Here is a 10,236-nt window from a genome sequence, read left to right as displayed (position 1 = left end):
ATCAATATGTTTTCCAGCTGTGTTGTCTGCTTCCCATGAGGAGCAAATTGGAAAGAGACATTTGCTTTTATGGGACTTCTGTATATCTTAATTTGTACAATACTGATAAATGATGAATGGCGAAGAATGACTAACAACATGGACAGAAATTAAAGAAACTTCAGAAACTGGAATTGCTGTTACAAAGCCAAAAGGGCCCAATGCTATTTCTGAAATGAAGTCACTTGCAATTGTCTCCCTGGTGACCACAGAATTCAGACTATTGCAACTTCTTTATGAAGAATATTCCAAAAGCATCCACAATTTTTTTTCCTTTTCCTCCTGATTCTTCAGCTGGTATTACAAGAAGAAAGTGGCAAAGAGGGGAGGGGATTGCATGATAAATTGCCACTGGGGAAAAAAAAGAGTTGAAACAACTGATGCCTGGCTTTTAAGAGCAGTGGAAACTAAGAAATAAAATATGTGATGTTTTCCACATTGCTGCTAATTTCAACAGAAAATACAGATTGTACATATCTATTCCCCTCCAACAGTTGACTAGGTTGAGAAACACTGGATTATTAACTTGGTGCAACAGAATACTTCAGGCTGCTTTTTGAAATGCAAGGGTGGACTGAGGTGGTGATGGTGGTACTGGGAAGACCTCTAAGAGTTAGGGTCACCAAGATATGACAGTTTTGCTTAAACCCAGTTTGTATTCCACTTTGATTTATTATTGCAGACATTGGAGACATGATAGCAGTGTTCCAATATTTGAGGGGCTGTCACAGAGAGGAGGGGGTCAACCTATTTTCCAAAGCACCTGAATGCCAGACAAGGAATAACAGATGGAAACTGATCAAGGAGAGATTCAACCTGGAAATAAGGAGAAATTTCCTGACAGTGAGAACAATCAACCAATAGAACAGACTGCCTTCAGATGTTGTTGGTGCTTCATCACTGGAAGCTTTCAAAAAGAGACTGGACTGCCATCTGTCAGAAATGGTGTAGGGACTCCTCCTTGGGCAGGGGGTTGGACTAGATGACCTATAAGGTCCCTTTCAACTCTGTTATTCTGTTCTATTCTGCAATGAAAATCAAATATTGCAAATGAGCAAATAATTTTAAGGAACTTATAAAGAAGGAAAATGATATGGGGAAAAAGGAATCCATATGCAAACTGCCTCTAACATTCCTGTTTGCTTGGCTTCATTGTTGAAAAGATTTTGTGGATCATTTTCAGTTTATTTTGTCCCCAACATACTCCAAGTTAAGTCTTATACCCAGATTAGAGCAAGTACATATACCACAGTCAGTTCAGCTAGCAAAAAATATAGCTTTATTTACTAAACATCAACAAAATTCAAAACAAGTTTGCTGACAAAACTGGGATTAAAATCCAGCAAGAGCAGGGAGAGAAATATATAAAGAATAGGGAAGAATTTTTTTAAAAGGCAGAGAACTCAACAGAAACATTTTAGATTATCTAAATCTCAAAAGACATCAAACTTTCCCAAGCCACTGGAAACAATTTTGTAGGTCATTAGCATGAACAGTCCCAAAGGAGAGTTTTTTAATTATTCCAGTTTAAATCTTTTATGTACATAATAGTAGAATAAAAATGTGGGAAATTAGGCAATCCCTCCTTGAGTTTGAGCCATTAAAGAAACAATTGGGTGAATGGAAATAAGGTCAACATTCTGCAATAGGTTTGTGAAATATACTTAGTTAAAAGCTGATGTATCATTGATGTATTCATTTGAAAGCTCTTAGGAGTTTTAGCAGAGTCCAGGTCTAATGAAGATGCTTCTTGATCACACAAAAGTTTCTGTATATGTTCAGCTAAGTGTATATACAAACTCATTATGAATCTTAATGGAGCATTCTTTTTTTTCTGAGCAACTTACATAACTACTACAATAAGTAAACCTTTTCCTCAATCAATAGTTTTCTTTTTGCTATGTAAATGAAATTCTGGTATAGGCATATCTTTCCTAAAAAAGGCAGGTTTCTAGGAACAGTGTGAGCTCAGAAAAATGCAAAGCAGTCAAACTCGATGCCGTTCATGTTGTAAAAAATGTTCTTTGTCAGATTCTTGAATGCTGAGAAAAAAACAAATTGTTGGAGAATCTCCTTTGCATCTCTACTTTCAACCAAAATCACCTGCACTTTAGCAAAACATTAGGAAGCACTGCTTTCTCCATATTGGGACCACAACATTTTATTTGCAAAGTATAATCTGTTTTAGTTAGAACAGTATAGGTTGGTTCTTCAATCTGAAGCATTTTTGTAAATCTAGAGTAAGTAACAGAACCATTTATATTGGATAATTTGCTTTTAGTTCAGAAATAAATTTATAGGTAATGTAATGGCTGAAAAAGAAGGGGTAAGGAATTGCCAATAAACCAGAAAGGTGGAAAACTACATAGAAGGTTGTCTACATGTTTCTCTCTCTCTCTCTCTCTCTCTCTCTCTCTCTCTCTCTCTCTCTCTCTCTCTCTCTCTCTCTCTCTCTCTCTCTCTCTCTCTCTCTCTCTCTCTCTCTCTCTCTCTCTCTCTCTCTCTCTCTCTCTCTCTCTCTGTCTCTCTCTCTCATATGCAGATTTGCCCCCTCGCAGGGCTCCTGATTGGCCCTGCACCCAGGTGCCCCACCCCCTGGAAGAAGCGCGCACAAGGAAGTCCCTTTCCCTGGCTGGCCCTGTCTGAGGTGCACGTGGCCGGGGAACTGTGCGGGGAAGCCCCGGGATCCTCGCTAGGAGCAGCCTGCCAGAGCCTCAGCTGAGTGGGACAGCCTTCCCGCAAGCCGCAGCCCTGAGGGAGAGCAGCCCTGCGATCCCCAGCTGCGGGACCGTTGGCCCAGCTGGCCGGGAAGGTGTGCCGGAGTCCCAGCTGCTTTGTTGGTGAAGAATGTGAGGTGAGCAGAAGATGGGGGGGAGAGAAAGGGAGGGGGAGGCATTTTCCAACCAGCAGCAGAAGAGCCCCAGCTGGACCTGCGGGAGCGCCTCCTCCTGGGGCCCGGCGCCGGCTTCCTTGCCCTCCTCCTCCTCCCCTTCTTCCTCCTGCTGTCCCCCGGCCGGCAGTCTGGGCTGGGGCAGCGGGCAGTGGGGGCATCGCTCCCTGGGCAACACTGGTGGGTCACGGATCACCGGAAGCTCTGCGTGGTGCGAAGCAGCCCCAGCTCCTCCAGCACGACGGACCTACCGGCAGCACGGGAGGCTCCAGCGTTGGTCCTGGCGGGAGGCGGATTGTTGCCCTGGTTACGACGCAGGAGAAGGTTTGGTGATGCAGCTGACGGGGGGTCGTTCCGCGGATGCCTCGTGACTTAAGCCCGGGGACGCCGGTGGCGCGAAGGGAGGCCTGGCAATGCATCCGACAGGCGGGGCATTCCACAGATGCCCCGTGGCCCCAACTTGAACCCGGGGACGCCAGCAGCACGTGGGACGGCCTGCCAATGTGACCATGAGCCAGGGCGTCCCCACAGGCCTGGCGGGCAGTGGAGCTGGGTGCCTCCAGCGGCGACAGGGGGTCTTCTGCTGCCTCCTGCCCCCTCCCTGCCCCTTCGGCGCCCTCTGCCTTTTGTTCTTTCTCTCTCTCTTTCTCCTCACCTGGAAAAAGAAGGGGGGAGGGAGGGAGAGGAAAGAGAGAAAGAGAGAGGGAGAGGGGAAAGAGAGAAAGAGAGAGAGAGAGGAAGAGAGGAAGCGCAAGTGCCTCTCTCTCCCTCTCTCTCCCTCTCTCTCTCTCTCTCTTTTTCTCTCTCTCACACACACACAGAGTGGGGGAAGAGGATTGGCAGACCAAGGGCAGAAAGAGGGAGAGAGAGGGAGGGAGAGAGAGAGAGAGAGAGAGAGAGAGAGAGAGAGAGAGAGAGAGAGAGAGAGAGAGAGAGAGAGAGAGAGAGAGAGAGAGAGAGAGACCCTTTTGACATCTAAAATGAAGATAACACTGAAGAAATATATGTAATAAAGGTAAAAAAGGATATATGCAGTGTTATCTTCATTTTAGATGTCAAAAGGGTTTTGCGGCTCCCAGTGTTTTGTTTTTGGTGGGAAAGGGGTCCAAGTGGCTCTTTGAGTGTTTTGGGTTGCTTACCCCTGCTCTACCCATACAGTGGCGCGCCATTGGCCAGAATGGGCAGTGATGGAGGGGGGAGCGCTTCTTTCGAAACATCACATGCTGAGTGGCTGTCCCCTGTGACGTCAGCTGCAATGTCAATGTAACTGTTGAAACTAGGATTATCGACATCCACATGTGTTTTTCTAGTGTTCCAATGGAGTCAAAAATTTAATTTGCAGGTAGTGCCTTTCATTTTGAAGACCTCTCAACTTGGCCGAGAAGAGGAAGTGTTGCCAATGTTCGACGGAATACCTAAAATTGGGATTCATTCCATCTCCTTCCAATGTACAGCTTCCATTTTGTCTTCTTTGTGAGAAAACATTTTCAAATGAAGCGATGAAGCCTTCCTGACTGAAAGAATATTTGGTAAGAATTCATTCGGATAAAGCCAACAAACCGGCATTGTTTTTCCAATCATTAAAGGCCAAGTTTGAAGGTCGCAGCACAGTTGGGAAGTTATTTGGAAAATTGTCACTCAACGCCGACAAGGGACTCATTTGTTCCTATGAAGTATCTTTGTTGATAGCAAAATGTGGCAAACCTCACACTATCAGAGAAACACTGATTTTACCAGCAGTGAAACAGATTATTGCCACCATGTTGGGGCCCAGCGCAAGCACTATCAAGCAATTGATTCCTTTGAGCAATGACATCGTATCAAAAAGAATTGATGAAATGGCTGCTGATGTGGAAGAAAGGCTTATTGACACCTTGAAAAATACAGAATTTGTGATGCAGATTGATGAGTCAACAATTCATGAAAATGAAGCCTTGTTATTGGCTTATGTCTGTTTCATCAATGGAAATGAAGAGATCGGGGAAGAACTGTTATTTGTTCAAACTTTAGCCACTGACACAAAAAGTTCTTCGATATTTAAAAAGGTTGAAGAGTTTTTTAATGAGAAAAACATCTCTTTGACAAATGTTGTGGCATGTGCAACCGATGGAGCTGCATCCATGGTTGGACGATATCGCGGATTTCAAGCTCATCTAAAATCAGTTGTACCTGGAGTTATGACTGTCCATTGCGTCATTCATAGACAGCACCTTGTCTCAAAAAATTGAGTGGCCGTTTGCACGAGTCTCTATGTTATGTCATTAATGCTGTGAATAAAATTAAGTTGAATGCCTTGAACAACCGACTTTTTCACTTGCTGACCGATAAATAAAAATCATATTGATAGACAGCTTAGCACAATCTAGCATACCTCCTGAGGAAAAACATATCAGCATACTACAAAGCCAATGTTAAGAACTCATAACCAATGAGGCAATTCGTTCAAAAAGGTTAAAAACCACTGATCTAGAGCATTGCTTTCTAGTTCAGAATCTCATTCACCAGAGTTAAAATGCAGTATTATGTTTTGCTGGCTATTGAATCCTTTTACAGTTTGTCTTATAAATTATGAGTTCTTAACATTGGCTTTGTAGTATGCTGATATGTTTTTCCTCAGGAGGTATGCTAGAATGTGCTAAGCTGTCTATCAATATGATTTTTATTTATCGGTCAGCAAGTTAGCTGCAATTTGTTTCCTTAATACAAACATTGTAAAATCTTGACAAGGAAAAATACTTTTGTTCATTTATAATTAATGCATCATGCAGAACTTTCCCACCCAGCCACTAATCTATTATTGATCAGGATTGGACAAATCCTGAGAAGGAGAACATCCATGCAGAGATAGCTAGGAGCAATTGATAAAACAGCTACAGAAGCTTAGAGGAATATCTACTTGTTTTTAATAATTTGAAGATAAGTGCTTTTTGTGTGGTCCTACAGAAGGATCCACACAACATGCTATTATCCCATAATGTTTCAATTGTATTATGGAAATCTATCTGAATAATCTATATTTAAATCCACATTTCCTATGGTCTTCTGTTATTAGTTTTTATTTTGATACATGTTAGATTAACTACTGGAATTTTGTGTTAACATGATCAGAGGATTGATTGGAATAAGCTTTCAGTTCACTTCCTCAGCAATTGGGAATATTTCCTAACCATGTCTAAGTTGGAAGTTGGATCTAGTATTTCCAAACACCAAACAATATTGTGACTGTAGAGTAGTCCTAATCAAACAATATCTTAGAAATAGACAATGGTGAACTAGTCTCATGGTGTTACTATAAACATTACATAGTTACTATAAACATTACATACATACCTCCCTTGCATTATCCTACTTAGTTTCATATAAACATCTTTCCTTCGTACCAATTGTATTTGTAACAATTTTTCTGTCTGCCATTCCCAAAATTAGGTGACTGAATCTACCAGTGTGAATATCCTGTCATGCCCTGATACAATGCTAAATCATGCATTTCAAGGGCATTGTAGGAAAGGAAGCATGGGGTTCTCAGTTTCTTGCTACTTGGCCTCTAGCAATGGGGGTTCCAAATGTAATCTCTTTTTCCCACCTCCCCCCAGAGAGGATTTTGCTAACAACCTTTCAGGTTGAACCCATCCTACTTGCCATCCTGGTCTTCAATACCGAGGCTGAATTGAGAAGAAGATGCAATGAAATGCTATCTAATGTAGAGCTTAGTACTTCACCAAGCTGAGATTTTCTATATATATGTTCATTCAGATAATGTCTAATGAATAAAACAAGTTTATATAGAGGAAAGAATGAAAGTTAACAAAATGTGACTGCAAGATCAGATGTGACTACCAAAACAAATATTTTTACAGGACTGGAAGAAATATTATATTTATCTGAAAGAAGATACCCCTTCTCTCAAATAATTACTTTTAAAATGGAGAAAAAACTTTAGGTTTGTGAAAATATGTATGTTGATGTATATGTCAAGAGTTACAATTTTGGAGTTGGATCATCTTAAATTCAGAACTATCTTCTTTTTGGGGAGATGTGAGTGTACTACTTTTAATCAGTGCTGACTATTGGTGACTGCAGTATTCTTGGTAATATTTCAGAAATGATTTTCCATTGCCGTCTTCCTAGGGCTGACAGAGAACAACTGATCCAAGGTCACCCAGCTGGCTTTGTGCCTAAGGCAGAACTCAGTCTCCCAGTTTCTAGCCTGATGCCTTAATCAAATTGGGTGGATATAAGGCTACAGGACATCTGATTCACATAAGAAGCTACAGGACATCTGATTCACATAAGCAGCTATCACATACACAACTTATTTCTAGGCGCAAAATTATTTTCAGTTTTGCCCATCCTGGTTTTATTACGAGCTTGTGCCAGATTCTGAATATTCAGTATACAGTACATAGCTATGGCTCTATTATGTCGGTCTTGCTGTGAGAAATATTAAAAGAGGTATTTTTAAAATTAGTCTTCACAGAGAAAATATAATACAACATGCACAATTGGCAAAAAAAATCAGTTTAGGGCTATTTATTTTGCGTATTGGTGCCCAGGAGATGTATCTCTAAGCTGAGTCATAGGTGAGGCTTTGTTTCTGGTAGAGAAGGAGGATTATGTAAAAGCTTCCTTCCTGTTTGACTTATGCAACAAAACTCTCTTGAGTTTAATGTAGGTTCTATTTAATATAAATCTACACCTCTACCTTCCCCCTCCATTCTGTTGCCCAGGAGTCTTCATTGTAGACTCCTATCTTGTCCTCCTGATTCCAAACTTCTGCCTCAACTTGAGAGGTTACTTTCAACCTAGCTTTGATAACAATTATCCTCATTGTACATCAGGATGGTGGATAATGATACAGTTATATTGCACCAATGTTAAATGAGAGAGAGGAAGAATTACATTTGTGACTTTTTTTTGAAGCTTCACAAGAATTCCTACAAGCAGAACAGAATGAAATGAACTCAATATACCATGGAGCTGAATTGATTTTCTCTGCTGGATTTTTTTTCTTTATTTGCATTTACAAAAACATTAATTCTCACACAGTGCTGCCTCGACATTAATTACTCTGCAACAAAGACAAATGATCTTGTAAACTGCTCAGTGCCATGCATGTATTAATGGTGACTGTATGGTAGGATCAGAAATAGCTGGAAATTTAAGTAATTATATAATGAAGCAAAGCAACTCTGCAAGGTGAATAAAGACAGCTTCTCCTTGAAAACTGTTTTTTATTTGTAAGCATTGCTATATTCAATCCACGAACACCACAAAAGGCAAACACTTTTTATGCTGCATAAACATTGAAATTGTCCTCATAGGCTGACTTCTTTAGAGTTGTTTTTCCCTGTATCAGAACTTGCATTGTTTTATATAGTGAATGCATTAACTGTCACACAAAATCAGTGGGTTTGGAAAAATAACTTTCAAGATCCAATCTGAATCGGTCACTGAGACCAAACATTTATTCTTCCAAGCTTTTGGGCTCATGCTGGAGCCCATCATCAGAGAACCTCTCTCTCTCAGGAATGTATACTGGGCTGTTCTATGCATTGTGTTTATATGGTTCCTGGTTGTGTGTGGCTTTTAGTTGTTGTTAATTAAAGCTTGGAAGAGTAAGCCAATGATCAACTCACATTGGATCTTGCAACTTACTGTATCCTGGGTCATACGTATTTATTTACCTTCATTTGTGAAGTTGTTATAGTTCACCATTAATTACTGATTCAAAAATTAGAAAAGTTTAGATTGCAATCATTTGTCTGATGTGGCTAAATTCAATATTATAATATAGTATAGAAAATAATTCAACAGCAATATGGTATGGCAGCAGCAACTTTTAAAGATCTAAAAAACAAGTAGAGGAATTACATTAGCTAGCCAAAAACTAGTTATATATGTACAAGAAAAGTCATAAGAATAGTACCTTCAAAATATAGGTCTCCCAAGCAATATGTTTGCATTTTATTTTGCAGAAGAGAGACAATGAAAAATCTAGGCAATAATTTCTAAGGAAAGAGAATAGGATAATAAAAAAATGTATAAAGAAACCTTCATGTTATCAAATTTGCCTCAGGGAGAGGGAAAGGACAAGCAACATTCAACAACATGGATCAAAATTTAGTTTTCCTACAGATTATACATTTCTTTGAATGTTGTGATACAGTGCTTGTTTCAAACTTGCATTAGAAATCTAATTTTAAAGGAATATTCTAGCACTAATGATGTTACATAGTTTGGATAATGAAACATCTGCAAGAAAACATCCAAGCACCCGTCATTTCAATCCTGAACTACAAATATTCTCCTTTAAAGGAATATTCATACCAGAGTTTATATTTAAGCAGCAATGTGGGTACAAATGCATGCAATGTAATACGGATAAATTGATGCTAATTTTGTACATTAAAAAAGGGAGACTCAGTGCATGCAAAACATGTTCATTTGGTTATCCTTATCTGTATCATACAGATTAACCTCTAAATTTGTATATCCAGGTGAGAATAATCCATTCATTGGGTGATAATTTGTCATCCTTTTCACTGAGGAAAATTGAACAGTTAAAGTTTCTCCTTGCTTTAGCTTCTCTTTTCTAGCAATTTTTTAATAGGGTAATTTTATTAAAAATTAGTATTGTAAAATACAAATTAAAAAAGAAAAGAAAAAATAGAAAGTACAGAAAAGAAAAGAAACAAAAAATAAAAATATAGTAAAGAAAAAGAAGAGAAAATATAAAGAAATGACTTTTCCCTTCATCACAAGTATAAACGGTTTTAGTAACTTATTAGTTCTCTTAAAATATAACAAATAATCTATTTTCCCATATTGCATCCTTAAAACCTCAATTTTAATCCATTAAGGTTATCAGAGATAACATCTCTTTTTAATCATTATCAAATAAATCTGTTTTATATCCCCTTCTTTTATTTTTAACGATCTTGATCTTTAGTCCCTAGAATTTGTCCTAGAACTTGATTTCTTTTTATTTTTTTCTTTCTCCTTTCTCACAAAATTCTTCAAAGCTTTAACAAGTTTTTTTTTTGTAAATCCAGTATACTGGTAGGAAAGTTATCCAGATCACTCTCTTGGTTTGTTATTTGTATATCTCTTTTAATTTTTATTTATTTATTTTTTATTATTTAAACCGACAAACAAAACAAAACAAAACATAATACACATATATACACAATATATATTTTAACATCAACTTCGTGCCAGTATTCTTCTATTTTTTACATTTTCCCCCTTATTCTTTTTTAAAGTATTTATCCTTATTGCCCCATTATTTCTTGTTTACATTTTTCTTC

General features: G+C 38.8%; 1 pseudogene; it reads left to right on the top strand.

The window, feature by feature from the left end:
- LOC107296718 overlaps nt 1-5,261 on the top strand; it is a 12,247-nt pseudogene extending 6,986 nt beyond the window's left edge.
- The last annotated feature ends 4,975 nt before the right edge of the window (nt 5,262-10,236 follow it).

This window comes from Protobothrops mucrosquamatus, unplaced genomic scaffold (genome assembly GCF_001527695.2).
Source record: "Protobothrops mucrosquamatus isolate PMUCROS unplaced genomic scaffold, P.Mucros_1.0 scaffold2944, whole genome shotgun sequence".
Taxonomy (NCBI): domain Eukaryota; kingdom Metazoa; phylum Chordata; class Lepidosauria; order Squamata; family Viperidae; genus Protobothrops; species Protobothrops mucrosquamatus.
Note: the sequence above shows the minus strand (reverse complement) of the source record. Positions and strands in the feature narration are given on the sequence as shown.